This window comes from Triticum dicoccoides, chromosome 2B, assembly GCF_002162155.2.
Source record: "Triticum dicoccoides isolate Atlit2015 ecotype Zavitan chromosome 2B, WEW_v2.0, whole genome shotgun sequence".
Taxonomy (NCBI): domain Eukaryota; kingdom Viridiplantae; phylum Streptophyta; class Magnoliopsida; order Poales; family Poaceae; genus Triticum; species Triticum dicoccoides.
Genome location: NC_041383.1, coordinates 802,703,353 through 802,709,502, shown reverse-complemented (window position 1 = coordinate 802,709,502; position 6,150 = coordinate 802,703,353). Strand labels below are relative to the sequence as shown.

Here is a 6,150-nt window from a genome sequence, read left to right as displayed (position 1 = left end):
TCGTGAAGAACCGAGACTAATGGGCTGGCCAGGCCCGAACCAAAGCCCTGTTTTCTACTAGTGTATATAGTAAATATGAAAATTTTCATCTCTGTTGCAACGCACGATGAATGTGAGGTGTGTGTCATTTGATTTTAAAGAAGCAGGCTCCAGCGAGAAATGTCCCGCTATGGAGGGAAACCGAGTGAGAAAGGGAGGGTCCGACAGAAAAAGGGGGAGATACGTTGTGGGGTGGAGTTTTTTGTGTTGGACCCGTGTGTTGGAGATAACATGATGGATAGTCCAAACAACCGCATTTCTCCCCCATATATGATTTGAATATGGGGAAGCCTGGACTGTCCATATGGTTGAATTTTGGAGAGCCTACTAAGCGTTCGTTTGATGTCTGAACACGTCCGGACCTTTGAGAAGAAATAAGCTTTGACCTTACAGACAACTTTAATCATTTGTTTAATTAATTTATATATGAATAGTCCGTAGCAACGCACGGACGTTCTGTTAGTGTCCATAGTGTCTGAGATCATATAGTACGTGCTAGAAATGGAGGTATATGGTGATGTGTGGGGCTTACTTGCTGGGGCGTTGGCCATTGGTGAGTGACGGGCGAGAAGAAGAGGGAGTGGATGTTTGTGGTTCTCCGGCGCCGAGTGACTGCTCCTCCGGCCGCCGCGGTTTGAACAGAAGATGGAAGAGAAACCCTTCATGAATTTCCTTTTTTTAGGCAACCTTCATGAATTTCCTTACGGTACTTATCCAATTTTTTTAGGGGTACGGAACTTATCCAATTGGTCGTCAGAACTCGGAACAAGATTGGGTACGGCCCAAAAGCTTAAGCAGTTGAATGCAAAGGAGGCCGAAAAAGAATGCAAAGGAGGCTCAAACAAAGACATCTCGGCACGTACCACACCACAATACCAAGCCAGCGAATATAATCCTCGTTTCACCTGCACAAAACCTAGCCGAAGCCTCCAATCTCTCTCAGTAACTACGATCGAGGGCGGCAGCGGTCGCTTCTGCTCTGGCTAGGCATCACCATGGCCAGGACACTGAGCATCGGCCGCGCGCGGATACCGCGGAGGCGTCGGATACTTCTCGTGTCACTCCTCCCACCCGAAAACCCTACGTCTGCCGCCGGCGTGAAGCAGGGGGCAGCCACCGACGGCGCCGTATCGTTCGAGCATGAGGCCACTGGGGAGCCTGTATCGAGACGGACGCGTAGCCACCACCACCGCGCCGCCATCGGCCGCCTCCAGGAGGAGATCATGTTGTTCGAGATCTTCGTCCGCCTTCCGGCCAAGGACATCCTCCGTTGCCGCGCGGTCTGCCGCTCCTGGCGCCGCCTCGCCTCGGTGCCTGATTTCCTCGTCGCCCACCATCGGCGCCAGCCGTCTCTCCCCCTCGTTCAGCTCTATGGCGACATACAGAGGGCAAGTACAAAGGCCGGCCTCCCAATCTTGGGGCATGGTCCCGGTCGGGCTGTCCTTGGATTGAACGATTATGATGGCTTTGAGCTGAAGGCCTCCTGTGATGGCCTCCTCCTGATTAGCCGCTCTGGCGGCCGCTTTAGCATCTGCAACCCGGTAACGCGTCAGTGCGCTCCACTCCCACGCCTCACCACCGAAGGGCGTCGCAGCAACATCAAGATTGCGGCGTTGTACCTGTACCCTCCCACGGGTGAGTACCGCGTCATGTACAAGACAGGGAGTTACCACGCCAAAGCAGCTGCCTGCTACATCCTAACGGTTGGGCGTGGGGGCTCGCCGAGGTGTATTGGAGTTCCTTCGGATACCCTTGCCATACGGAAAGGTAATTAAGATGGCCGAGAATGGAGTGACCCCTATTAATGTAAGCCCACCCGTCGTGTTTGGTGGTTGCCTTCATTGGGAACCTGGCTGGCTTGACTATGATGCCAACAATATAGTCGTTTTTGACACGGTGGCCGAGTCGTTCAGGTCCATGTGTTGTCCGCCTAGTGCTACGAGCTGCTGCACTCATTTGTGTGAGATGGAAGGTTTGATTGGCTTTAGTTGCCTGGACGACGAGAGGACAGTCGCCAGAATCTGGGTGCTGGAGGACTACGAGAGGGAGGCATGGTCATTCAAGTATCATGTCAAATTCCCCATGGAGAGCTTGTGTCGCTATATATATGCGCAACATCTTGTTCTGTCCCACAAGGGAGACGTGCTGGTCTACAGTACGTACACATGCGACATGTTTCGTTGTGACAGCACCGGCAAGTTGCTAGAGAAATTCTCATGGGAACCCGAGTTACAACGAAGTTTGGACATAATTGAACACAGGTTAAAAGAAAGCCTTGTCGAGCAGGAGTTCTTCACAAAGCAAGGCGCTCATCAATCATTTCTTTTCCAAACGCTCTAAATTAAGGTACCTCAACTATTTTGTATATTTCCTGTCTTTTAGTAATTTTTATATACTTTAGTGATTAGGTAGAGCTATTTATATCTTCTTAGACAAGACATGTTTTATACAATCTTGATTTTTATGGACCTTGAACTCAACATTTTGCTGGTTACATTGTGGAGGTATTCACTAATAATTCAGCATCAAACCTCAATTCAGCATCAAGCGCGTCCATGTTTTCCTATATCTACACATGTGTCACCAGCGCACAAATAGGCTTCATATGTTCTTCTCAAAACACGGTTGCTCCCTCATGGTAGAGAACAACTTAATTAACCACCATCTCACTATGTTTTGTCAAAGGCTCTCCACCATCTCGCAATCATTTAGTGCAAACACAACATCTATACTGATAACTCTGGCAAAATTTTGAGTGGATTAGTTCCATTAGTGTTGTACCCCGACTCCGGGTCGTAGGCTGTGCATTTACTGCCTCCCAAGTTTCAGCTATTTTATTGGTGTATGTAATGCATTTTGGGCTCATAGGCTGCTTAATATATTTACATTTCTTACAAGTGAGAGAGTGCACCCTCACATATTTCCTACCGCTTTCTCTGTGCATATGTCCATTTAATCTTACCCTAGCCTCATGGCTGATAGTTTAATTTTAAGCTTCAAAGCAGTTTCATATTAATATAAGTTACTGATGTTGGTTGTCTCTTCTGTTTTTAGGCGATGACAGGTGAAAACCTATGTTGATAAGGAGTAATAGGATACACCATAAAGATTAAATTTTGCGCGCCGCAAGTGACAAAATTTGACGTCTTGTTCCATCACAACATAGACCCAGTACCAATGTCTTGTTCTGATTCGTGCTCCTCCAGCTCATTGGCTTTTAGTTTAGTATACAACCCATGTGTACCTTTCCTTGGTTTGTCTTATTCGTTACAAGATCAAAATCTTTGTTAACTGAGAAAGCACATGTTTACTGCATTTTTGGACGAGGTACTGGGTAACCGGCCGCTGTCAAAGCTTTGTCCCTCTTCCTTTGTTTGCGGCAGCGGGCAGTGCGTGTCATCGTGTTGACCTTGCGGGCAATCACACCGACGGGTCCTCCGACTCCAGGCTCGGCGGGACTATGAACATCTCCGTCAACACCTCCTCCTGCTCCATCGTGGCAATGGATGTTGAAATGAGCGGGAACTGGGGTGGGTGGAGAGGAGATAGCGGAGAAAGGGCGGGCTTTCACGTCGAAACATTGGAGTTGTCCAAATGCGCAGGCTCTACCTCGGTTTGGGATAGGTCCGGGGTGTTGGGGCCCTACGTGGCCGTTGTTCAGACGTCCGCAAATCTCTCCAACTTTGTTTCCGGTTTTGCGGAATTCAGAAGTGTGGACCGGTTCACAAATGTTTCATGCACAACGTTAAAAAAGGCGAAATGTCCAGACCGTGATACATGACACTGAAGTTGGCCTTACATGCGTGCTAGAAATTGAGGTACGGCGAATCTGCTGGGACCTGTGGTTGGCGAGATCGATCTAGGCAATGTTGTTGGATGAGGAAGAAGAGCGAGTGGATGTGTGCGGAGCAACTGCTTGTCCAGCCGCCGCGGTTTGAGGGAATTGAAGCAGCCAGAAGGGAAGATGGAACAGAAGGCCCAAAACTCATCTCAGAACGTACAACTGCACAATACCTACCCTCTCGCTTAGGGTTTACCTACTCCAGCGGCGGCGACGTCGGCGTTGAGTCTTTGTCCCCTACCCGTTCACGGATAGCGGATGATGTTCGCTCGGGCTCCCCTGCCCTGGCGTTAGGTTGTCATTGGCTTTTTGCGAGGGCGTCTAGGGTTTTGTTTTCGGTCCACATCGCCATGGCTGGAGGTGCGAGCTCAGCCTCTATAGTAGGAAAGAAATACTTTGCAGTGACAACTCGTCGGTGGGACGCATGAAAAGAGGATCTGGATGGTGGCGAGGATGCATGCAAGGCACAACTGCCACATCCCTGTTGTCTGGCTGAGGAAGTCCTATATCCTGGTGATGGAGATCCTGGTGGAACGAGTATTGAGCTGCCCGAAAACATATAATAGAACATCTGCTCCCCGGCCCTCTTATCCTGTACGTTCATATACATCGGGATATACGCCAGCTGTTTCCGTAAGATTCTCAGTCCACGGTTATGTCGCTCGAGTTATCAGTTGTACTAGGCCCTGATCCGCCTACTGCCTACCTTAGGCTACTGTGTACAGGGAGATTTTTTTTTTTTGAGAAAGGTGTACAGGGAGATAAGGACAGACACTATCGGACACTCCAGGAGGCGGCCCGTGACTCTGGTCCATCTGTGCCTCCCCTTTATCTCTGGGAACATGCTGGGCGGTGGGGGAGGGGGATTCATCTGAGGCCGAGCATGAAGAGAACACAAATCTAAGCGGGAAGCGGGAGTTGCTGCTACAAGAGGAGGCGCGGAATCAGCCGCAGGTCCAGGCCAAGGGTACGGCACGAGTTTCGCCGCCGGGAAAATCCAGCGTCGGGGCACAACGCGCATGGCCGTCGGCCATTGTACGGATTCAGCACAGGTAAATATATGATTTCAGCTATGCGCACAGACTGTTTGGATTCGGGATTTAGTTTGGTATTGGGCGCACATTAGAAGGGTGATTAGCCCTGGATCTGTTTGTTTTGCAGGCCAGACTAGGAACGGGGTTGGGGCAGCAATAGCTGTCAGGTGTTCATATTTAAGCCGTCCTCATGCAGGTAAGATGACATGCAGACTTAATCTTGTTGTTAGAATTATACAAGTTGTAATCTCAACGGTCTCTCTCTCTCGTATCCCTTTCTTTCTGTAACGATCCTAGAGATCGATCTATCCTTGTACCTCAAGGCAAGTTGTTATGCCATCGATCAATAAAACCCCAGCGGCTCCCCACAAGGGAGTAGGAATGCTTCTGCTAATTATTCTTACATGGTATATAGAGCCAAGTTTCTTCCCATCTAGCCATCGAAGCCATCCCCATCAATCGATTCATCACCAGGAACAAAACCCTCGATCGACATGTCTTCCTCATCCCAGGTCGCCCTCAACCTTGGAGCTCCACCAGCTGAGAAGCTTACCAAGGGGAACTTCCTCCTATGGAAGGCCTAGGTCATGCCCGCCCTGCGAGGAGCGCAGGTGACAGGGCTCCTGGATGGAACCGACGCGGTGCCCCCTACCAAAGTGGAGCAGCAGCAGTCGGACAAGACCATGGTGGCGGTGCCCAATCCGCTCTATGCGCCATGGATATCAAAGGACCAACAGGTCCTCAGCTACCTGATGAACTCCCTCTCGAAGGAGGTCCTCATCCTGTTCACGGGTAAGGAAAGTACATTTGATCTATGGACCGGCATCACCACCCTCTTTGCATCGCAGTCTCAGTCCCGCATCACGAACCTGAGGATCGCGATCACCACCACGAAGAAGGGAGCTATGTCAGCACCGCCTACATCTCCAAGATGAAAAGTCTGGGGGATGAGCTCGCAGCAGCAGGACGTCCAGTCTCTGATCCTGAAATGGTGGACTATGTGCTTGCCGGATTGGATCAGGACTATGATCCAGTGGTGGCGGCAATCGGTGCTGTCAAGACCTCCATCAGCGTTGATGAGCTCTTTGCTCAGATCACATCTTTTGACCAGCGCATTGAGATGCTGGCACTACTAGGAGAAGGCATGCTAGTGGCGCACCAGTTTTGCCTAGTAATGGCGCACTACTGGTGCGCCACTAGCATCACGCCATTAAAATTAAATTCTAATGACGCACC

The 6,150-nt window shown here is 50.1% G+C and overlaps 1 long non-coding RNA gene across 1 annotated transcript; it reads left to right on the top strand.

Moving 5' to 3' along the window:
• The first annotated feature begins 4,718 nt into the window (after positions 1 to 4,718).
• On the top strand, positions 4,719 to 5,777 carry LOC119368899. Its single transcript, XR_005176773.1, has 3 exons — positions 4,719 to 4,932; positions 5,042 to 5,110; positions 5,427 to 5,777. It is a non-coding gene; the product is annotated as an uncharacterized LOC119368899 (long non-coding RNA).
• The last annotated feature ends 373 nt before the right edge of the window (positions 5,778 to 6,150 follow it).